The following is a 24,548-nucleotide window of genomic DNA, read 5'->3' as shown; positions in this document are numbered from 1 at the left end:
TTCTCTCTTAGCTTTCATATATTATTCTTGCGTATTACATATATATATATATATATATATATATATAATACGCAAGAATAATATTGTATCTTGCAATAAGTCTTTATCTGTAATTTTAATAAATTTTTAAAAAAGAGTTTTTGGCGCTTAAGCTCTGACAGATTTTTTATCTGGCTTAAACAAGCGCAATATTCTAGTCTCCGTTACTATAATCCACTGTTGAGATTTTGTCAGAAATACAATCAATTTGAAGCGAAGTCAATAAATGAATCACCATCCATGAATCCATGCACCTGGTCCGAATATTCGGATTCCTCGTAAACCTCATTTATCCTCGTAAAATACAAATGAAACAACTTATCTCATTACGAGAAGCAGATCCCTTCTTTTCGCGCTATCTTTCGGTCTAAATCTTCCCGTGTGACACTTAAGGGTGGATAAAGTGGTCTTTCCGGACGTAAAGCTAATCATTCTTTAGTGCGTCCAAGTGAGAGTATAGGGAAGTAAGGAGGTGCTAAAAGAATAATGTCCCCTTTTTATCATAATATACATAACTTAAAAAAAAAGAGATCCTCCTGACCCACAGATTTCTGTAGAAATCCATTAACAGATGGGATTTTTGTAATCTGAAACTTAAGTTTTGTTATATACTTTCTATAAAAATCCATATCTTATACTATCGTAATTTATAGTCATCTAACGATTCGGTTACTTTCTCGTCTTATTTTTTTCAGTATACAGATTACATTTTCGTTAGCTCCGTTGTCGAATAAATTTCAAACTGTATCGTTTATACAGGGAAAACAAAATAAGGCGTGGGAATAATCCGGCGTGGGCGCGGATTATCCATGGCGCCTTACTATCATATCCTTCGAGGTTTGTTGAAATTCCTCGCCGAGTGTCGCAACAGTAGAGCACTTGAAGTTTCATTTAAAACACAGAGAATAGATTTTTCGGAGCAAAGCTCACGTTTCTTATTAAACCGCGTTACACACAGATTATTTCTACTCCACGCCTCTCGCATTATGAATACATACGTGCGATGCTTGCGAATGCTCGTTGATTGTAGACATTATTTTACCTCATAAGTGTAACGTTTATTAATAAGTGTAACGTTTATTTAATTATAATCGTATCTCTAATAACATCTTCCCAAAAATATTGAAAATGCTAAAGGGTTCTTGGACCACAACCATCGTAGGTAATTCTAGCATTATCTAAATTTAATCAGAGATTTTATGTTATTCAACTAATTTTTATTTTTTATATAATAGTTTTATTCAAAAGACAGCTTTTTGCTCATTCAAAATATGACCGACTGCTTTCTCAAAATACCTTTGCGTTCCAAGAAAGACAATGTCTTTCACAGTTTGTTAATAGTAATGATCTTCAATGGAACGAAACGAGTAGATAGTATGTACAGCATAGGACACTAACCCGCACTAACCTCTGACTTTTATTTGAATACCAACGAATACGCAAGTGACGGTGTTTTATCTGTCGTTTATCACGACGTGGTAAAGTTCGCTCTCGTCGACGGAAGAAACAAGAACGTTGACGAGATAGAAGGAAAATGTAGGAGTTTGCGTGCATACGCTCATAATGGCGCCGCATGTTTTTCGGCTGCCTCCTGCTGAGGAAATTCGTGAGATTCCGGCGTTTGTCTCCCGAAGATTTCGGGAATTCAGAGTTCCGAGGACTCGCCGGAATAATATCCGCCACCGAGACAAATAAATTGGAGAACGTGGAACGTCGCAGGGTCGAAATTCCCGACAATTCTCGCTGAGATGTGATTTTTATAAAGATAAAGCAGTTATGCTGTGAATTAAATTCTCGACGTGATTGCCTTTCAAGCTTAATTAACTCCGGAATTATTGAAGATTAAGACATATACCTGTATCGATTTAAAAACCAAACTCTTTGGTGAAAAATCAGAATTTTACCCTTTTTACCGATTATATCGAACTTCCGAAAATGGGATATTTACTTCGTAGAAATGTTCGCACGGGCAATGAAACTCTTCTTGCGCTGCGGGATGAAAATCAACCGGTGCAATCATCGTCGCGATTCGCCCGTCGGTCAACTCGGTCATCCAGTGCATTTCAATCTGACACCTGCCTGCCTGAGTAATTCGTGCGTTCGCGTAATGAAATTCGCGTAGCATCGCCCCGGTTAGTTGCAAATATGTGCAGATATATGCGCACTCGCCGGACACGCATCTGTTATACGCCGAGTTTGCCGTTGACGGTTATGGTCGCCCTGAACGAACGACCGCGAGGTACACCGCGATAATGGCTTTAAGCTGTGCCCGAACGTATCCGGGCAAGGTGTCCTCCGCAGGTAACCACTTATCCATATATGTGTTCACGCGTTTATGACTGCATACGAGCATTTTCGGTAAAGGAGAATATGATGAATGAAAGACGGAGCTTCGCGTGATTTAATTATCAAACGATTGTCAACAGATCACTTGACGCGAAATTAATTAAATGCAAAAGCTTTTAGGATAGTGAATACCAGACAAACTGAATACCTTTGGGCGATACTAAAAAAGCTTCTGTTCTTGCTGATAAACACGAATACGTAAAAACCGTGTACACCGGTGTACGAAATGTGCGTTGAATGGTGAAGAGATTTTAACGAACGCGTAAGGTGCACGGGATTAAAATAAAAATATGGAGGTAAAATCGATATTGACTGATAAAACACGACAGCGACAGACTGATAAAACATGAACTGAGAATCACTGCAGAGGACAATGGCACGGTTCCAAAGAGCTGCAGCAGAATTAGGTTGGAAGAGATCCGACGGAGACAAAGACACGCATACACAAAACACAAGGAATCATTAATGCGGCAGTAATTAAGTACTATTAAAATACGAGAGGTCAGAAGATGATGGAGATGCATGGGAAAAACACGATGTGGCTTTATAAAAGTGTCTCTGTAATAACGGTCTCTGAGACTATATAAATGTCATTAAGTGTCATAATGATTAATATGGCTAAAGGCAAATTTTCTTATGAATTATTTAATCTCTTGCTGATAATGCATACATTAATCTATATAGTTACGGTGATAAAGGGATCAATCAATCAGTCGCTAAAAAATTCAATGGAAGAAGTGTTGCAGGTGATACTTTAACGCTAACGTTACGGACTTTTTTATTGAAGCAATATACCGTAGTAATACAACAGAAAAAAAAAATTTTACTCGTGTTCCTATCACAAAGAGATATCATGTACAATAAAATCTTTTTTTTATTAAATTGTAAAGGATAATGCACTAAAGAACATACGTAGCTCGCAGCGATATAACACCATACACAGACTTTATAGCCTACAATTATTCAAAATTATTAATTACTCTTCCACGGTCTTTCACCATAAATCTTATTATCTTGTATAAACACGATGTCAGAGACATACAAAAAATAAATCCAACGTCACATACGATTTAAAATAAAATATCGTAGTGCCCATCGATATTACGATAAAATCAATTCCGAGTGTAGGTGGTCAAATATTCACAGCCGTCCCTTTTATGATAGCGAAAAATTCATTGGGCACTCAAATAAAATTATAAAATAATACGTATTACATGAAATTATAAAATAATATGCATAATATAAATTAGTCATTTTCATACAAAAGCCGTCCATTTAATTATTTTATACGATCAATAATGGCCGGATATGCAACAAAGCTTAGTGCACCCTGTACCGTTTTCTCAAAAATGCTAGTAGGATGGATCTCTGCATTGAATCAATTTTACGAAATTCGGTGTGTTTTACGCACGTGGTTATTGCGTGCATGTTATTGCGTAAGCGCAGGATCTAGAATTTTACGACGGGGAGAGCGGGCAAGTTGAGAACACTCGCGAACAATGACGTAGTTTCGAATTCCTCCACCCATGTAATAAACTACACCATTCCGCTGTATTCAGCTCTCACCACCCCGCGCATCATATTCCTGCTGTGTAACGAAGCGCAGCCGCGATTCGCTCGAAACCTGTAAAACTGGCTTTTATTAATAAATTCATTTTATGATTTTTGCACGCACGCGGAAAACAACGATAGATGTTCGATATCTCTTCGTTTTGCTCGTTGTTTTATATTTCTGGCATAATGAAGCAGATGAGCTTTTAATTTCGAAAAACACTCGTTTTTTTTTTAAATAACGTTGTTATCCTCCATACAAAAGCTTCGAATTTTAAATCGATTTTCTACAATAAAACTTTAATCGCCATATATTATCGCAAATATTAAAATTCTCAGGATTTGTAAATTTGCATAAAAATGTTGGTATAACGTAAATTTTATGATTTAAAATAGATTGGAGAATAAGATTTTGCCATATATTTTTTACTCACAAAAGCCAGTGTCCCTCATTTTCAATCATTTATAACTTAGAAGCTATTTTCGCGAATAAAAGAAAGTACGATGAACCTAGACTACCTCGTATAAGATATAACTATCGTTGCTGGAGGCAGGCGAGGAACATCGATCGAAGTTTCGTCCGTCCAACTGCCGCAATATTGCCGACGTAAATGCTTTTACTACTGACCTACCCCTCGAACGACACTTCGGATACGTACAGCACGCAGCATCGCGAATGCAACATACGAGATAGCATTTTCAAGATGCGAACGTGCTATAAAACCTCACGGAAAAATCCAAATGGCCGATTCCACTTATTGCCCGAAAAGAGTTGATATTTTTTATATCCAAAGTCACTTTGATGAAAAACATGTAATACAGATTTTATCTAATATATGTATATTTAATTCTCTCATATCAAAGATACCTGAGTGATAGTAATATTATAACTGTATTATAAATTGTAGGATATTTTTTGTAAATTTTTGACACATTTTTGTAAATTTTTTTGACACATTATTTATAATGATAAATTATTACTTAAATTATGAAATATAGCATGACATAGTAACGCTCTTTGTTCCGCAGTATTGAATCTGTTTTCAAACTTTCCGTATAAATATGTATGCCTTGTAATGTATATCTACATTTGATATAAATAATTATTGTTAGATAAATTATACACTCATGAATATTACACATCACAATACTTCGGAATTAATATATATATATATTAATATACATATATAATAAAATTCGAGATTGCTACCTATATATATATATATATATATATATATATATATATAGGTAGCAATCGATAGTATTTCGTGACTGTGGAAGTATAAAAACATATATCAATATATAGATTTTATTTGAATTTACTATACACCACTCTGCATTGTTTCAAATAATATATGCACCGGATACTCATGTAACATTATTTTCTTATCACAAGAGATGTACAAAATATTCTTCTCTAGCTTAGCTTCCGTAACCTTCCGTAACTAATCTTGACTAATGGACTTATTAAGTAACCGCGGCGTATTTTTTACGCCGCGACAGGGACGGTGTACAAAAATGACTCTTGAAATTTCATGATCAGTAGCGTTACATCTCGCGATAGCTCATCTCATTTGCGTGCCAATCCTTTATTCGAGTGTGCATCCCTCTGGCATCGTGACGCCACTCTCGAAGACGAATGCGTGGAAACGTGTAACGAACGTTCGAGGGGATGTTTTGCATAAGAATCTCCATATCGCCGGAATATGTTATCGTAAGATGGATATGCTCAACGTTGAAAGGCGAAACGTGATTCGTGCCGGTCCGGGATAAAATATACGTCCACCGTAGAATCAGAACGTGAGAGAATATTAAAATGATGGAGAGTAGGTAGGTACGGCGTGTTATCCGTCGTAGTTTGCTCTCGTCAAGTATAGGTGCTCGATACCGTTCTAACTCTCGTTGTCGTCCGATCGTGAGATGTATTTCACGCATGAGTACCTTATTGAGAAAATTTTATCGATATCTTAGAACAATAACGGTCGACCCTGGCTGTTCCGTGGCTTGAGGGAGAGAAGAGCAAATATCCTGTATCTGAACATTTGATTTTTCTTTCTTACATTATCAAACTACAAAATGACATTTGAAAATATTGAGACATAAGCTCGTCTATAACAAAAATATCAAATATTATGACATAAGCCGTGACATAAACCGTTGATGTGATATTAACATTTTTAATATTATAATATTACTATATGTTTAATTTTTAGATCGTATTTAATTATTATTGCTCGTTTTCTTACTGCATACAAACATTAAAAAGTAAGATATATAAATTTTATTGTAACATTCGTCTGTTTTACATATTAAACGTAATTTAATAATAGCGTAATAAATGTATTATTTTGAAATCAAATTTTATGCAAGCATCATGTTTGCACAGCTTGAGCAATATCACAATGTTACAGAATTCTAGATGCAAATTGGGTGGGGAAAAGTTATTCCATCGGAAGATATTGTGCTTAACGAACCGATGGGAGTAATTCGCACTTATTATCATTGCCGCGGGATGTGGCAGACATTACCCTAATGTAATATTTATGATAGGAAAAATATCGCAACGATTCGTATTTCGCGCATGGGTACCTTATTGAGAAAATTTTATCGATATGTCTTAGAATAACGGTCGACCCTGTCCCGTGGCTTGAGGATAGAAGAGTAAATATGTTTTATTTCAGTTTTGAACCAGAAATATTGCTTATTTCTGCATCAAATGCGCTTATTACCGAATCCTAACAAGCGCTGCAGATCCGAACGTGATACGGGAAATTTCTCACATTAAATATAATTGCAATGAGATACATAATTATTGGATATTAATACGCCGCATCTGTTAATCAATAATACTGTACGAATTTACATAATTATACTGTTCCATCAGATAGAGTATAACGTTCGTACGGTAATAATTAACCCTTCATTGTCATCGAAGATAATACTATTAGGACACATTTTTTGCAATTAAAAAAAATTGTGGATTTTTATTACATAATTTATAATAAAAAAATAAAATCTGAAAGATCTGAATTTACAATTTAAGTTCGTACGGTAATAATTAACCCTTTAGTATCATCGAAGATAATAGGTATTATTAGAGGACAAACATTTTTTGCAATTAAAAAAACTGTGGATTGTTATTACATAATTTATAATAGGGACGAAAAAATAAAATCTGAAAGATCTGAATTCACAATTTCAGTTAAGTTTGCTTTCCAATGCGTTGACTCAATTGATTTAGTGAATTTAGTCTAATTAATCGTTAAAAAGTAAAGTTAATTTTTATCAAGAATTAATTTAATTTTTTTAAAACAAGAATACGAGCGATTTGTGTTGTGATGTGAAACGGTAATGCAAGCAATTACTTATCACGGTATAATAGATCATTTAATAGAAAAGATTGAATCAAGCGGTCAAGCGGATGAATTACGATAGTAGCAGTTCGATATTCAATATTCTGAGCTACCGTTCGCATGAATCGCCTCTATACTATGCTCTCGAAAATTTCAAGCAAATTGTAACGATTAATCGTCGCTGCCGGATCGCGGCAATTAATCTTACGCAGCGTGAACCGTTTAACAATCACGTTGCTAGCCACTAGCCGCCAAGCTGACGGCCGATCTCTTATTTAAGCCGTGAGTAACGTGTGTTGCGAGTACAAGCCGTGAATGCGGAATATTTATGTTATAAAATGGATAATTAATGCATGAGAGAAGTTTTGAAGATTGTAAGGTTTGAAGTAGTTTTAAATTTGCATCTTGTAAAACATGAGAAGTATTTTAGGAAACATCTACGTAAAATATTTTCAATATTGACACATAAGCAATATTAATTTAGTCGTTCATATAAAGATAAGGCGAGAAATTCGCTGTAAGCACTGAGGGGGTTATCTTATACATCACGTTATTGGATATCGGATAAACGGGCGGATGCGTGGACAACGATGTTATGGGGTAGATTTGCGGAAACACGTTTCGTACGATGGCTCGTAAAATCTTGATGAGGGCTATCGCGAAATCTTATGAAACATAAACTTTAAGATGATCTAGTTTTAAAGCCTATTTAATGTCATAATAAAATCTAAAGTCTTAGTTAAATAAAAAAGGAACAATAGAACGATATATATTTCGCATTAATCAATTATAACTAACGTTTATATTCTAAATTAATGAAATATTAAATATCTTAATATTTTCACACGATAATATTTCTCGTATTAAATATTAAGATTGTAATTCAATATCAAGTTCTAAATCGCCTACGGAATAAAATAAGACACGAAATCGGGGAAATTATGTACGTACATTAATACTGCGTGATAAAAGATAAATGAGCATAGACGCGACAAGCGCCGTCGCGAGTTTGCCTGAAATGTTCACACCACAACAGATTCACTACTGACATTTATTTCCGCGACGTTATCTAACATGCTCATGTACCCAGCTATATAAACGATCCTTGGCTTGCCTGATGGAGACAAACATTTGTGGTACCCAAGGGTCGGGAAGAATATACACGCGGCACAATAAGCAGGATGTCTTGACGCACCGTTGCGTCAGGTTTCGCGTTAGTCCGCAAATGCAATATATGCATGAACGTGTCAGTTGAGTAAGCTCACACATAATGATATTTTACTTTAGTAAGCGGAGTCAAATTAATATGGATTCGTTGTACTTTCGTGGTATATCCGCTTGTAATGCAAATTTTCGTTTTTAAAAAGACAATTCTTCATACAGCGTAACCTTTAATAAAACATTCAAACGGTGGTTTTTTAATGATTTTTTAATTCGACATGAAGAAAAGTAATTAAATATACTTAAAGTTGATTCTTGCTGCCCATTATTTTGCTACTGTTAATTATCTGCTTGTTAAAAGTAAACTGTTCTTGTTAATATAATTATAACAGCTGGTGGTTAAAGTAACCGCCTTGTACGTACATGTATGTAATAAGTCAGTTGCCACATAAATCATTGTCTATTTTCCTTATTAAACGTGATCGCCGAAACCGACTGCAGCGTTTGAAAGTATATGGTAATTTATGCGAGCAAACGAGTATTATGTTACTACTGGAGTATGCAGGATCGATCATCTTAACACACTCCGCGGTCCATGTACTTTGGCGGATCAACCAAACGATAATGCGAGCTTATGGATGAGCAGAGACATGGAGTAGGGGACTGATATTGACCTTGCTAGCCACAAAGGGCCGCATAATTGTTGAGGTTAATTCCTGTTTGTGCCACACGCCGCAATCTACCCTCCGTCAAACTATCGCGACCTCGATCCCTCTTAGTCCGTCTCCGCTTTGGACTATCTCTAAATAGTCCAGCAATTGTTAAGCCACGTGTTTGTATTTGATGTGCGATGCGTAAAGTGCAGCAACAGGCTTTGCGGTTAACCAAGCAACTGAATATATGTATAAAAGATATATATAAAAGATACTTTAATAAAGTATTCTGAAAATTTATTAAGAATTGAAAGGTTTTACACGAGAATATCAGGGCCACAACAGTTCTCAAATCATAGCGAATTAGCAAATTGCATGCGCCGAGTTCGCGTGCTCAGGCTCGTAATAATACGTACGCTTATATGCGTATTGATTTATCATCTGATATTGATTTTCATAGCGTAGGTGAGTCTAATTTTTATTGCACAACTGATTTTGCCTTTTGGATTTTTTTATACAGTAATACAGATATATAAGGGCTTGTTCAATGGAATAATTAATCAGTTTTGTGTCACATTCTTCATATGGAACGTATAAATTTGAGAAAAGCAGTAATTTACATAAATGTCATAAATATTTTTCTGACTGAAACAAAGATGAATCTTATTCTTCAAGTAGACGTTATAAAAATACAATGATGTATGGAAATCGATTTAATATGTAAGAAATCGAATATTCAGCGCGAATATTCTATAAAATGTTGACTATTAACTATAAAAGTTAAATATTTCGTAACGGTAACGATTTATTTAACGTGTGCTCTTGGTGTACACGCAAGATCGTCGTTCTGTTCTCTCCGTGACGCTCGAGCGAACAGGTACGTAGCAAGAGATTGCACACATACGCTTATCTTCATTCAAACTTGTTCAAAAGACGTAACAACTTGTCCAAATGACCATAAAAAAAATAATTACTGCATTACAGCTCTTAATTACTGCGCGAAACTATTTTTTAAATTTTGCTATACATTTTACATTTACTAAATTATTTTCTTTTTTTGCAGTAATTATTTTCTGTAGATATATTAGCGAAGGCAAAAAAATTGTATGAGATAAAGTAATTTAGAAATCAATGTAATTATTATAATATACTTCTGATTGTTTCCTTAATTTATTGAAATACTTTTACTCGTTGTTAATAATTTTTTTAACATACAAGGTATTCCGCATCTACTTTATAATACTTTAATTGTGTACTTTGAAGATTGATTAGAATAGAAAATCCGAATATAAAAAAGCCACAATTGCAGTAATTTTCAAATTACAAGTAATCGAGATCGTTTTCATATCTTCGATGATAAAATAATTCATTTGCGTGGTAGGAGATGATGAGAATTAATTTATTATTATTTGTTTCTCAATTTTATGTCTCAGGAGAAACGAAATTGTGATTTTAATGAACTAAGAAATCAAGGTGGATTGTCACATTTTTCCCAACAATCTATTTTATTTTCTTGATTTACTAAAATCGCAAAAATTATTTGTTAAAATCATGCAAGACAACACAATTTTGGGAAGAATAATAATAATATAAATATTATTTTACACGAAAACTTTTTCGATCACAACGAAAGTAAATCTTATTTTTCAAATAAACGTCAAATGCATTGAGCGATATATAATAGAGATATATTAATCCAAAATGTAAGAAGTAAAAAGTCACCGCGCGCGTGAATATTCTATAAAGCCGTTAAATATTTCTTAACGATAACAATTCGCGCTACGTAAACAAGAACACCGCTCCGCGCGCCGCTATCACTCGCGCGTCAGCTCTCGAGCGAGAAGGTGTGTGGGACGAACTGTTCCGTGTGTCGTCGATACTATTCGAAAAGTGATCGCGACAAGTACGAAAGAATATTAATTAACTCTCGCGATATAATAATGCGTATCGAGGCGATGGTTATCTACCGAAAGAAATACTTCGCGCATTAAAAACTTTCGGAACAGCAATCGAAATGATAGATAATGCGGGAATTACATATAAATTACTGTTTCGTTACATTTACAGTAATTATTCTTTATATTCTATGATACTTAGATTCTAATATATTTCACGCATAATTTGAACTTTCCCGCAAATTTAAACGTTAATTTATTTTATCTATTATTATTCCTTTGGATTGATGGTGTAGAGTAACTAACAAATTACGGAATCGATATATTACATCTTTTTGTTACTTGAATCTATTTTTTAATTTTAATTAATAATATTTTGTGCATTTCGTAAGATTTATAAGCGTTACATACGATTAAGGGCCAAAGCACATAACATGGCGATAGCGATATACGACGGTCGTAATCCCCGACCTGACAGATCAGGATACGCCAAAGCTTGTGCGTTACTTACGTCCACGACTACGACTGTCATATGTGCTTTGGCCCTAACGTTAAAACGTTAAAACGTACTCGCGCGAAGTCTCGCACAATCGTCGTTCTAATAATTAAAAGTGATCATAATTAATTGGCGATTAAATTTCATTTTCATAATTTTCGAAATTGCAAGAAAAATTCTTGTTTTATTGAAAACACATATTCTCTCCGTGACGCTCGAACGAACAGACAGTAATGCGAGTCGTTCCGTCGTATTACTCTCTGAAACGCGATCACGATTATTATCATTAAAAATTGTCGGATCGTACAATGTAGTAACTCTCGCGACATAACGACGCGCATCGAGGCGATGGATTATCTATATCAAATATTTCGCGCAATTTATTTTCTCGAAACCGGAATCAGAACAAAGGAGAATAATAAATTACTATTGTATAATGATATTATACTGTGGACGATATATATTTTTTATAATGATATTTATTTTAACATATTTTACATCGCGGTTTGAATATTCTGTAAATTTAAACATAAATTATTTAGTAGTATTTCTCTGGATTAATGAGATATGGTAACTAACGAATTACCGAATCGATATATTACACATCTTTTTGTTACTTGAATCTATTCTTTAATTTCGATTAATAATATTTCATGTATTTCGCGAGGTTACGCGTTACATGCGATTAATGTCAAATTAGTCAAAAGACTCGTGTGAAGTCTTACGCGATCGTTGTGTTCTAATTAAATCATTAAAACGCAAGTGATCGTAATTAATTGATGATTAAATTTTATTTTCATGATTTTCGAAAGTGCAAGAAAAGTGTCTTGTTTTATTGAAATCACATTATGGTTTTATTCTTTTCGAGATACAAAAACGTTTGGTATAAAATACTAATAATAAATTGATTTATGCAATAAAATGAGATCGAAATCTTACAATTAGATATAATGTGTGATAATGTACGTCGAAATTCTAATCTAAGACGAAATATTTGACGCAAGTGTTTTCTAAAGCGTTATAATTCATATTAATAATTCGGTTATTGGGTGGCCTCGGTTTTGTTGTGTAATATGTTATGTAGGTATATAGTATAGAGTACGAGCGTGCTGCTATGCGTATCCACAAAGGTATAACGACACTATCATTCGCACCAATTTTCAAATAAGCAAGTAGTGATATAAGCCGCTCTATGTGTCGCCCCCCGACACGCGACCGTTCTTTGTGAGTAATTACTCGCGCGGCTAATTAATTTAATGATTCATAGGTGTATTAAGGCAACTTTATTTACAATTTTATTTACTGAAAAGGATATTTCGCGCAATGTGCTCGTTTGAGATCGAATTGAGAAGCGAAGAGAATAAAAATTAGAAATTAGTTGCAATATTTAAGGGGCGATAATAATTTCTTTAACGCTTTGACTCAGATATATTTTGCATTGAAAATATCTAGTTTTGAATACTTCTTAGATTTACATATTTAGATATAATTTTTTTACTGTTTTCAGATTCAGAGAACATAGAAAAATGCGCGAATCGTTGGACTGAGTTCAAGCAATGGAGAGTCGTCATATGTAATTAGTAATTAATTAGTGATACATTGAATGCACATAAACGAGAGTTGGTTCACGTCGATTTCGTTGTTACATCTTAATTTGTTTTAATTTCGGGAGTGCCGTGTAAAGTGTCGCGCGATTGTTATATTCTGTTAATTAATTCACGTGCTATTGTAATTAACCGCGTTTGCGCAAGTGTAATTAATTGCATTCTCGCAAGTGTATTGTGAATGCAACGATGGAACTTGAGAGAAGGCTTGGGAAGGCATTTGGCGACAGCGGAGCAGCCTGGGGTGAGTGTAATTTATTATTTATATATTAGTTATTGTTTTCACGGAATATATTAATCTTTCATTTCTGTTTATTTGAAATGTTTATACAAATAATCGAAATAAAAGTTGGAAAAAGATCTTTATTTATAAAGCTTCATAAAAGATTGTGCTCTTAAAGAGAAGTTTTCAAAAGTTACATAACTATTTTATTAAATATTTCTTTAAAGAAAATTAAAAAATTCAATATGCGCAATAATTTTTTAAAATATTTTAATTTAGATACTCTAATAACTTGAGTATATCTATATTTCAAAGTTCTTTGTTGTTCAACGTAATTCAGAACTCTGTTGTTTGCATCTGTGAGTCTGAAATTATTTTTATTAATTTAATATTTAGTGAATTTCACATTCGACTAGTTATAAGTAATTAATTGCTAAACGATAGTTTGGCAATAATTTATTCATGGATTAAACCATGAATTAGTATAATTCAGAGAGAAGGATACGAAGAAAATATATGATTAGATAACGAACACACAGTTTTTGCTTTTATTGATAATACATATTATTTTTCATTAATAATGGAATCGTGTAAATTATTATCATAATTTTTAACGAACACGTCATGCACGAGAGCATAACATTTGTTTGAGTATTCTTTAAGCTTCATAAGTTCTTATTTAAATATATTATGAAAAATGTATGCATGATTATTCGAACTTTAGATAAACATCTTATAATGACGATATCTTTTGCTCATCGATATTCGTTGATGTAAAATTTCAAATTTGTCATTATACGTTATAGAAAAGTTTGAAGCATGACATATGAAAACTCGGACAAAATGAGATTTTTCAAAAGTTATTGTGAAAAACTTCTCATATTTACATGAGTAGTTTCCGACACGTTCGCGCGATTTCATTGTAACTTTGTTCCATTTTACGGATAAAAATTTGATATTTTACGGGTAAAAATAACTTATTCGTTGATTCTCACTACGAGTAACGTTGCATTGATTACCGATTCACAGAAATAGAAAATTTTTGTTAATAAAATATTTTATTGTAAATTTTATATCAACCGAACACATACATACAATATATACTGAAAAAATGAGAGAAATAGAATTTTATTGTCGTTTCGATCAAATTGCAGATCGCATAATATTAATGAATACACAATATCCATAAATTATTTTGCATATATACAGATTTTAATTGTAAAATGTTCGTGATGACGAGTCGCTTAATTAATCTTGCAAAACGCTGTTTTCATATGAGGTTTATTTATGTAACGTCAATAATTGCACTGCAATCCTCGTCACGATTAAACATGTATGATGAATTTTAGTGAAGTCGAAACACACAATTATAACTTTGTAATTTATCTGAAAAGTTCTATACCAATTTATAGTTTGACCGGTAGTTGATTTACTAATTTCTGATAAAGTACTTGGAGCTATCCGCCCAATCGCGTGTATAAACTCCAAGACTCGCACGTTTGGAAACCGCATCTCACGTACGGAAAGAGGTGGGAACGTCCCTTGCGAAATATAAATCCGTCCGACTTTCAAGGCACGGCAATTAATAGCCTGCATTAATCACGAAGGACGGTGACGTTGCGGAGAATTATGGGCATTTGTTAGCGCGGTATAAGCGAAGCATCCGCACGCTTGCACGTTAATCATACAAAATGCAGAACGCGATCTCGGCCGTGGTCGGCACAGACGCGAGCACTTACCGGGCAGCGCTTAATCGTACATAAACTGCTTCTTACCGACTGCCTATCTGAGAGGAGGTTTTAAATATAAAAGGGCGATGCGAAGCTGAATTGTCCGCGAATGCACTCCCGAGAGCGAGCAAACGAGCCTCGACGGGAATAACGTCGGCGCGCGAAAGGATTAAATCGCATTCATTAATCACGTTAGATGTGCGTTAAATTGTAAATCGTAACTATCCTCGTGAACTTGCTTGAAAGCAAGCAGGGTATTTTCGTATATTCCCTTGGTCGGTTAATATCGTTAGCTTTGCGCATTGTACAAAACGATAATAGTGACTGATGCACTTGCATCTTTATCTCACTCGATTGGTGAATGCACCTGGAATGCAGGGATCGCGGATAAGGAAGCATTAAGACCGAGAGCTTTTCATCCCTAGTATACGGAAGCAAGGGAGTGTTGCTGCTTGAAGCACCCGCTCGTAAAGAACGCGCGGAAGTGGAGTTGAAAACTTGTATAATCCGGCTGTATCTTCCGCGATATCTCGGAGAAAAGTCGGTCCTGGGTGAAATCCATCTGATCCAACGGGTTTACTATAACTAGCACTTTGGCGACGTGGCCAAGCGGGTGCAATTTGTATCACCGTTCACGATATAAGCGCGTTCATAAATTTTAGCTGGGAATTGAATATCCGAGGAAGAGGTGTGAAAAAGAGTACGTGTCGCGTGTTTCAACATTGCTACGTAACTGTCACAGCATAACATGTATTTGTGTGTAAAGTATTCCGCGATATACATATATTGGAATAAGCTTTGTTTCTGGCTTAGTTGAAACGTAAACCAAAGTCTGTATTTATTGCAATTTATTAAATTTCTTAATAGCACTTAGGAAAGAATATCTTGCTAATTTATTTTTAAAATAGAGATATAGTTGGAATTAGTTGGAAAATGGAATAATATTATTCTATTATTAATACAAAAGCATTATTTAGAGAATTTCTATTCATATCAGTAACAATTATTATAATTACAATCATAAATTTTAAATTTACACCTGTAGTTATATATTTATTTAAAAATTACAAATTCTTTGTTTCTAATATTAAACAGCGTCTGTCGCTATAATTAAATCTCTGACAATTAAAACACTTCTCAAATCACCTAGTTACAATAATACGGAACGATTAATCATATAACATCAAACTTCACCTAAAAATATTTTTATTGAAAGTAATAAAATAAAATAGTGCGTACTCTCACTCAACAATACTATGCGTGAAATGGATTATATATTCGATCGTTGATGCACATAATTTTCTTCTACTGCATAAATGCTATAAATAGACGTCCTCGAACGATTGACGCGTGACAAAATTCCTCTTTTGTGAACTGAAGTGATTGACACCCAATTTTCTTCGGCTTTTGTGAGTCAATCTCCGAGACTACGTCTATCGCGAAGCTACTTACACGGCATATAAGCACTTCACTTCGTTTTGCTGACTCGATCGCTCCGTCTCGTTTAAGCTTTCGATATAACCAGAATTTTTCGATTCTAGCGAAATTCTCAATGATAAATGTGCTACGTATTCGCATATAGGTACATATTATATATATATTGTACATATTATATATATATATATATATATATAAATAATGTACCTTTTTGTAAAGAAACTTTTGTGAAAGAGTCAACAAAGAAGAATAAAGAGAGAAGCATTATATTTAAAATAATTACACCATTTATTTTTCAATTAGTTCGAATGGAATTTTCGTGGAATTTTATTGAAATAAGATATCTTTTTTAAATACATATGTATATGTATGTATGTATTAATTTGTTATGATGTTACATACTCGTTATAATATCTGAAATAAAAAAAAATATCTTATAGGCCATCTCTTTATCTCATGTAGCCTGAATTTACGAGATTTTAAGCAACACTAGGCTATGTTAGGGAACTTAGGAAAATTGCTAAGAGCTTCACCAAGTGTAGGCACCTGCTGCGTATCAATTCGATTTGATGCTAATGAAGTGACGTTGCGAATGTACATTAGTGTCGCTCGCGGAACTCTGTTTTGCACTGTCGAACCGTGAACGCGACCGTCAGATCACTCGGATATGGAGTACAGGGAGTCGATCGATGATGGACCGAACGGACGCGAACGCTCATCCGAAAGCCTCGTTTTACGGTACGTCACTTTCGATCGGAACTGAATCAGAACGTATGTGGAGGTTGATAAATATCGTCCTGTTTTTCCGCGCTTAAAAATTTAGTAAGCTGTGAAAACCTGAAAACACAGTGTTATGAGAGAATTGAAAAATTGTAAGAATCAATAACTGAGAATATTTATTTTCATAGCTGAAAACACGTACAAAGGTTAACGTAGTTATACTTAAAAATACATTTTTCATACATCACAAAAGTTGACTGAAACTCGCGAAGAGAAACACGACAAGTTCGATGACGGCAGATAATATAACTGTTTATTTAATCGGCGAGATTATTTTGGAAGTGAAAAATACGCTATTCCATAGATGAACAAAGCCATACGAGTAAGAGCTTGCTTTCAGCCATGACTGACAATATGTACTCCCCGTGTATATACTGTACAAATGAAATTCTTCGCTTTAGTAACATCGATCTTCTGGGTATAGACAGCTCGCCATCCATCCCGTGCATTACTCGAAAATATCTCCGGTAAACAACCACCGGCTGCCGTCATATCGAGCGTAATACAGGAAGGGTAAACGCGATGGAACGCGACACTCAACTTCCTGGTTCGAAAAACAATTGCAGGATATTGGTCGCGGATTCGCATTAGCGATGTGGTTTGGTCAGTAAAACGATGCTTGAAACGTGAAGGGGATGAAGTTCAGAGGCTTCGCGCATTATGACGTGGAATATTTCCATCGAATGATTTATGTATATTTCGATAAATATAACTTGAGCGGTATTATTTTAGTAGTCGTATGTGCCGAATTGCTATTGTCATCACTGTTGGATTAATTTGGTTTAATTACCTAATGGAGCATCACGCGACACGGTTCCTTTACTCTGTTGGCCGAAAAATACAATATCTCATAAATTTGAATAAAGCAATGCATAAAATAATGACGTTATTGTGTTGATCGATCGATTAAACAGCGTTGAACTAACGAAGCACGTGACGTAATAAAACTATAAACTCAATATTCAATTACCACGATTATCAAGCATCCTAAATTCGAAAGTACAAACTCTCAACAATTCCTGACCTTATCAAGTGATCGAAATTTCTCGTTTGTTATTTTAAGATTTTATTACTATTATTCCATTCATTTTATTTATAGAATAAATATTGGTAATGCTACAAGAAGTCGTAGTTTAAAACGTTAACAAAAATTATTGCTCTATTTAGAAAGATTAGAAGTTATAGGTTTTTCAATATAGAGCGTACTTATCCAAGCGAAGGAATCGCGATCACGAACTCTTTCGTCCGAGAGAATACCAGACGTGGTAACGCTCGTTTGCTGATCTCGAACGCCGTTTGCTGATCTCGTCGTCGTAACACCGTCTTCGCATACGCATTTTCTCGAGGATTATTGCTAGATCGTCGTAGAATTATTCGATATTCGCTCCTTTTTATCCTTCTTCGTTCTACGTCATTACGCGAGCACCATATGCAGAGCGGCTTAAACTCGTCCGGGATATTTTAAGTCCCCAAACTGCGGAGTTCGTTGGCCATTTTATAAATCCGCACGAAATCGCCACGGCATTAGGAGTACCGTGTACCTCGGCATTTTCCGCGACCCGCGAAAATTATTATCTGCGCATATTAAAAATATCTAATTGTAGGTGCGGCAAGCGCGTAATAACTTTTGAGTGCAATTACGAAAGAATTAAATCTATGATGATCTCGTTTTTTAATTATAAAAATCTGAACAGTGTGTTTCCAGCGTGAACAAAGAATCTTGGTCTCATAGATAGATTTTCTGTACACGTAAGAAAGAACGGGCATGTTTGTCTTGCTTAAGATCTTGATTTCGAGCATAAAGGACGATCTTCAAAATGTGAACCAACTACACCCCATGCTACAAAAAAAGCCACACCTAATTTTTTGTTGAAATATCTACAATATTGTAGATATTTATTTATTTATTTATAAATAAATAAATAAATATTTATTTATTTAATATTTATTTATTTATTTATTTAATATTTATTTATTTATATTTATTTATTTATTTATCATATGATAAATAAAGAAAAACGTAATGTATTTTGCTAGTGTATTATAGTGCTAATACCTGCAAAAATTAGACATACTCAATGAAAATACATAAGGAGAAAAAAACACATTTATCGTTTAATAATTAATATTAGTTTTTTTTATATCTTAAAAATACAAAACTCAAAAAATTTGTTTGACATTAAAACTTATAGCTATCTAATAATAGAGGAATAAAAATATTTGAGACAAATCGATATTTTGTTGAGCCTTTTACCTTTTGTCTTTTGCCTTAACGATGTTTCAATATCGGTATTATATTGTATTCAATATTTTGTATATAATTAAGATTAGATACAACACACTAGCAAAATGCATTGCATTTTTTTACTTCATCATCATAAATATTTCAATAAAAAATTAGGTGCAGCATTTTTTGTTGTACGGGATGTACAGTCAAATTATTCAAGCCACCCTCATTTTTCCCCCTATTTACGACAACCCCAGCATCTTGGCTCTTTTGTATGCAAATCTCTTGAACTACTCGCGCCATGGTAACGATACTGCTGCTTATAGTGCGGGAATAGACTTCATCGAAGGATGTAGAACACGAAGGGTACCCTTGCTCAATATATCGTGTTTACATATTTGCTTGATCTAACTTGTTCCCTATAATTAATATTTAATTATCGGCGCAGTTCTTTTACAAGCGCGATATTTTTAAAACATTTAAATTTTAAATAAAAGCTGCGCAAATATGAATATCAAATTAAACATGAAGGTTTAAGATTAGAACAGATAATTCTATCCATATTTCGCTATTCTATAATAATTAATATTATTTTGCAGTCCGCAAGCAAAGAATCTTGCAGAAAATTACAAGCTACAGAATGATATTAATTTTTCTAGTGTCAAGCTATTGTTATGTACAATCAGCTTTATTAATGATATTCGGTGCGCTTATATGCAAGGGTGAAATTTTTGTATAATACTTAAGAAATATATTTTTCGAGTAATAATTAATTGTATATTTTACATTTAGAAGAAAACAAAAAATCAATGATTTGCGTATTGTGAGGTATTTTTGCGAATAGAATGTCATTAATACATTAATACATTGTGTTATACGCGTTATACCCGTTATGTACGCTTAATTTGACCTGAAAAGTGACTGCAGTTTTCGTTGATGCTAAGATGGAATTAAATCGAATATTTAGTTTTATTTTATTATTAAATATCGTCAAAGCTAGCGCGAGGTCGTTTCCATTTAAACTATATTAGTCACATTGTAAGATATGCAAAATTGTAGAAACACCGCGGTCGTATTGAAAAACGAACAGGATTGTCGGATGGAAGTTGGGGGACTCAACGTGCACCCCGTCGATAATTCCGTAACAAAAGTCGCGGGGCCGTGGCAGAATTATATGAGGACTTCAAAGTTACTGGCACAGTTATGTTATTGTTCATTCTCCCTCCGATTTCATTGCCGTGAGCTGCGTTTTCTCTCACGAGCTTGATGAAAATTTCAATGCGACGGAATATACAGAATACACTTAGTCGACCACATCGATCCAGTCCGGACCGACGCAGTGCGCTTCATTGCGAATAACATACAGTCAAAATTTGACGTCGGTATTCGTTATCGAAAACGCACAAAAGGCTCCCGTATACAAAAGCGCTGTTCGAATATTTCATTACATTCGATTCTTGAGTTCCACTCAAGTTTTAATACGAATATTGGTGAAAATTCATAGAATGTAACGCGCGATTTTTGTTAATTCTTTGTTCCGTTGCGATAATAAATAATTGAATTTTTCGAATTTATATTATCATACAATAGATAATAAATTTTATATTATCGTACAATAAGTAATAATAATTTTATTTCCACAGAGAATTAGATTTGAGTTTTACCCAGAAAAAATAAGAAGTTCTGATTGTTCGTGTACGAAATAATGGGAAAATATATAAAATATAAATTCAGTTTTGCCCATTGTTTTGCGAAATCTCTATACGTAAAATGTACAACGAGACAATTCGTAACGCGTCGTCCGCGTTAGCATCCGTGAAATTTGTCCCGAAAATTTGTTTTCGGTCATCATATCGGACAAATAAAACACATTATACAGATCGGTGTGCAACATATACTATATTTAATTTTTATGTCAAATATTTTTATATCTAATATAATATCTCTAAATACTGTCAATACCTATAAAGTAAATACTGAAGCTTCAATAAACTTCGCAATATTTTGCATATCTGCTCTATAATGTAACATATGAAGGAAAGAAAAATAGATAAAACTGTAACAGATCCAAGATGTTTAAAGTCCAAACGTAAATTAATATTTCGCAACTTTCTATTCTATCAAAAATTCTAAGCCAGAGGTTTTAAAGAGTAAATTGAATATTATTTTTATTTTCTTAAGCATCGTTTACTTTACGTTATCGGAATTTCATTTACTCGTTCGTGTCGATCCTTCACGTAGCATGAATATAACATTGAGCCTTAACGTGATTTATAAACAGTGCGTTATGTACAAAGCCCTAAACCTTTAATACATATAAACTGCAAAGGGATTTTGGCAAAAGGCCAATCGTAGCACGGTTTCATATCGTAGATATCTGTTTGTACCATCAAACGTTGCATCGCACTGAATCAACATAAACCTAGAGTTCTCGCGCATGCATATGGAGTCGTCATCTTGTTTCCGAACGCTGTGTATGTGCTCATCTAATTAACGTCGATTCGTTGTCCGCCGTCTCTGTTGACATGCAGTCGAGTATTGTTGATGTCATCGACGACGACAGGGACACAAACACAACTAGAAGCATATGCGATTTTCATATAAGCTGAATTCACGCCTGAAGGAAGGATTTAATCGAATTTCAAATCAATGGAAAATTGTTAGACTCCTTTATCTGTATATATTTGAGGAACTATTTGATATTTATATCTTTTAAAAGTCCAAACCGAGTTTAAAAATATTTGTGAGCGAGAGAAATACACGTAGAATACAGAACATAATACATATTTGCTGGAATTTTCTAAATTTGTATACAGATAAAAGTGATAGAAGAGGGTTCCAATGCTAAACATTAACCGAATCTATTTGATTTTATTATATCGGCACACTAGTGAGGGTTTCTATCTAACAAGCAAACTAATAACGAGGTTTTAGAAGCGATGGCGGAGTTTCGAAAGCCATACGTCTCGAAATAAGTCCGAGTTCACTTAGAACATCCCGTAATTGCTTCAATCGCAGACGCTGTCGCGCCGCAGGAAATCAATCCGCTCCTGGCAATGGAAGCGAAGGAAGTAGAGCTTGATGATAACGGAGAACCTCCGTCAAAGGTCCCGCGCGATTATTACAAAGGAATCTTCACGGTTGCATTCAACCTCTCGGGTATTGAGAGTACCGAAATATTGATCCCTCTCTATCTGTATAACACTGATGCGATATTAATAGCGCCTAGTGAGAAAGCTATTTTGGAATGAAAGAGTATATACGAGAAAGGGAGAGAAAGGCAGAGAAAGGGAGAGAAAGGGGAATCATCAAAGGATAGAAGGAAGATAATCAAGATTGTTATTTATATCGAAGAAAGTCGAAGTCAGATCGATAAGTATAGGCGCGATTATTGCTAGTTTAGCAACTACTGCTCTTTTAAGAGTGTACTCTCATTACTTTATTAATATTTTTCGTAAATGAATAATATAATTTCTTCTTTTTTTCTGGAGCACATTGCGGATCTTCAAGGCATAAAGTCGTAAAGTTACAAGATTAAGTTCTCTGTTAAAAGCACCGCGGATTTTATCTGTAATATCGTCGCAATTAATCGCTTTAGTTTTTGGACGCGTTTAATCGTTTCAAAAGTTCAGCGACCATTAAATACTTGTTTGGGAGTTTGTGACTCAAAGTTTGGACGCGACCTTCAATTAGGGGGATTACCGGCGTTAAACCTCCCCTAAAACATTTGGAAGATTCCAGGGAGAGATTTTGTACCAGTAATATATGTGAAAAAACAAGATACTTGAGTATACTATTAGAATCGCGTATCATTAGATCGTTAGAAAGATAAACAATTTGTTTAATAAAACATTTAATCGTTTATAGCAGTTAAACTCTTAAGAAGTTATTAACATTTCCGTAATTTTTAGTGTGCTGATACAATGTATTTGAAAAATAATATTGATTAAGAATTGTTACAAACTTGTTACAAAAGGAAGAAAAAAAAACGTTTTGTTTTTTGTTAGAAATTGAGATCGCCATTCTTTATTTTCGTCGACTCGATTTTTCATTTGTCGAGAAATGACTTTCCACATAATATTATTGAAATAATATCGAAAGTTGCGCGGTATATCATCGATCGCGACCAAACAAACTTCCGATTGTTTTAAAATCACCCCAAGCGATCATCTTTGTAACCGTCACCGAAAGCGCCGGCAGCGTCAGAGATTAATCTCTTTAATGAAAAGACATAGGTATCACTCGTGCAAACGAAACGTGATTGCAGTCAACCGAACTTTTTCCCAACTTCTTGTATCTCTTGAGACTTTCCATTTAGTGCAAAATCCGACATTTCGATTTTACTCTCACGCTGCTCTCTCTCTCTCATCCTCGAGCAACTTTTATCTTGGCCACATGCTCCAAACTTTTCACCGCCAAATAAAAACAGGGATGTTGACTGCATTGTGCGGAAAGCACCGGCAGCATCGGACAAAAGTTATAACGACTTTCTTCGACACTTTTATTTGAGTTGCGCTCGAACGCGCTTTAATCCACCAATTTGCACCTAGTTCTCTGCTTCTTCTACGATCCCTATAATATGTTATTATATCCTCCGTCTAACGCGACATTATCAGAAATTTGCGTATAACGCACTTTGCTCATATATATCGTCGTCTTATCATGTTTCATGTGAATTAGGCATTGCACATATTTGTCAAGTGTAAATTATAAATTATAAATCCAAATTATAAATTTCAAGAAAAATACAGAGTATCATAAGTCACGCCTCATTTTTGGAGAATGAATTTATGAAGTCAAAATAAGTCGAAAATAAAGAATGAAGTTACAATCAAATAATAAAAAAATTTATTTAGATTATTATTTTTATTTGAATTAAAAATTTGTAACTAACAAATAGACAGTAAGAATTACAAGTGTAAAAATTTTTTTTTTAATTTTTTGATTATTTGATCGTAACTCTTTAAAGAAAACTCAAACGTCATTTCAACATAATTTTGTCATTCTTTATTTTTGCTTTATTTTGACATCGTCAATGATGTCATTCTCCAGA

General features: G+C 34.1%; 1 protein-coding gene and 1 long non-coding RNA gene across 8 annotated transcripts in view; one reads left to right on the top strand and one right to left on the bottom strand.

The window, feature by feature from the left end:
- LOC139775753 (uncharacterized) overlaps positions 1-24,548 on the bottom strand; it is a 169,039-nt gene that overhangs the window by 101,774 nt on the left and 42,717 nt on the right. The window lies entirely within an intron of this gene.
- Positions 12,397-24,548, top strand: part of LOC139775755 (uncharacterized) — a 77,018-nt gene continuing 64,866 nt past the window's right edge. The window contains exon 1 of the long non-coding RNA XR_011718919.1: positions 12,397-13,342. This is a non-coding gene — a long non-coding RNA (uncharacterized lncRNA). The remainder of the gene's footprint in view (positions 13,343-24,548) is intronic.

This window comes from Temnothorax nylanderi, unplaced genomic scaffold, assembly GCF_030848795.1.
Source record: "Temnothorax nylanderi isolate EJ_2023f unplaced genomic scaffold, tnyl_v1.0 TNYL_tig0104_pilon, whole genome shotgun sequence".
Lineage (NCBI taxonomy): Eukaryota > Metazoa > Arthropoda > Insecta > Hymenoptera > Formicidae > Temnothorax > Temnothorax nylanderi.
Note: the sequence above shows the minus strand (reverse complement) of the source record. Positions and strands in the feature narration are given on the sequence as shown.